Genomic DNA, 1722 nt, shown 5'->3' with positions numbered 1-1722 from the left:
CTGGCCTGCAGCAGGAGGGACCTTTCCGTGCCAAGGGTTTTGGGTGTGCACCGAGTTCAGCAGAGGTGGACCCTGTTTTCTGTGTTTTCTTGCTTTCTTCTCAAGTCACAGAGGAAGAGGAAGGAGAGGGCTCAGAGCAGCAGCCCTGAGCACCCGACAACAGTGCTGTGCCTCGTGCAAGCATGCCGAACTCCCTGTCAAGTGGCATCTGCTGCTTGGTGTCAGTGGTGGTGTGGTTTGTTGGGGTTTCTCTCTTGGTTGCCTGACCTGTCTGGCAGTAAGTTACTAAATTTTGATGCTGATTTATTTCTGAATTGCTGCTCCTACGGTTACACTTCCCGACAGTATCCAGATAAGAGGCCTGTTTCTTGCAGGCTGTGTAAAAACTCTTGAAATTGATTTTTCAGAAACACGTTGCTGGGAGTACGTGGTGCATCTTGGTGACTCTGCAAATTCCTTCCAAGCCCGTTCGCTGACAGCTGAGCAGGAAGAGCTGCTCCTTCATTTGCCTGCTCTGTGTGTGTGGGGGCTTCCAGCTCTGCAGATGAGAAATGAGGAGTAGGAGGGAGGGGAAGAAGAGGGTAGTTCAGGGGTTATGGAGTGTTGTCCCATTGCCTCTATCCAGCGTTGGTGCTGCCTCCATGTGATCGTAGAACCATGGAATCATTTGGGCTGGAAAAGACCTTTAAGGTCGTTGAGTCCAGCTGTTCTAAGTGTGTGGGTTTTTTGGTGTGGTTTTGTTTGGTGGTGGTTTTTTTTTTTTTAGGCACTGGAATGAAACTGGATTTTTTTTCCTTTCTAAATGTTGGTTTTTGTGCAAAAGCAGAACGTTGCCTGGGCAGAAGGCAACACCTCCCTCCACTGAGTGCATGGCCTCACTGCAGTGTGGTGGAGACAGCAGAGCCTTCATCTGGCTGGGTTCAGGGGTTGCTGCGTTTTGGATAGGCGCCCTGTTTGGGACAGGAGGGAAAGGCACCGCTTTTTGTGAAAAAGCAGAACGTTGCCTGGGCAGAATGCAACACCCCCCTCCACTGAGTGCATGGCCTCACTGCAGTGTGGTGGAGACAGCAGAGCCTTCATCTGGCTGGGTTCAGGGGTTGCTGCGTTTTGGATAGGCGCCCTGTTTGGGACAGGAGGGAAAGGCACCGCTGTTTTGGGACACACCGGGTGGCAGCTCTGTGCGTGCATTGAAAGAAAAGAGAAAGTGCCCCTCTAAGGAGGCAGGAGAAAGCCTCACCAAGCATGTCTGAGGTGAGGTATCACCTCCTCTTGCTAATGCTGTCCTCTGTGCAAGCAGTTTGTTTGCTGGGTGTTAAGGGTTTTCAGGGCTTGTTTGTTTTTTTTTTTATTTTTGATTGACAACCCCTTGCTGTGGCGGGAGGCCGGGTACACCCGTGTTTTACCTCGGCTCTGAGGTGGGGATCATCTGAGGGCAGTGCTGCTCTTAACCACCCTGGGAGTGGTGGTGAAGGATTTTCAGGGCTTTTTTGTTTTTTTTTTTATTTTTGATTGACAACCCCTTGCTGTGGCGGGAGGCCGGGTACACCCGTGTTTTACCTCGGCTCTGAGGTGGGGATCATCTGAGGGCAGTGCTGCTCTTAACCACCCTGGGAGTGGTGGTGAAGGAGCTGCTGGACCGTTGCAACCCGCGGGTGCTCAGCTCGGTACAGCGCGGCCTGCGTCGGGGCGGCAGCCCTTAGCGCGGCGGCGGCGGCCCGGACC

The sequence above is a fragment of the Buceros rhinoceros genome, unplaced genomic scaffold (assembly GCF_000710305.1).
Source record: "Buceros rhinoceros silvestris isolate BGI_N320 unplaced genomic scaffold, ASM71030v1 scaffold9362, whole genome shotgun sequence".
NCBI lineage: Eukaryota > Metazoa > Chordata > Aves > Bucerotiformes > Bucerotidae > Buceros > Buceros rhinoceros.
This window is presented reverse-complemented; position numbering follows the sequence as displayed.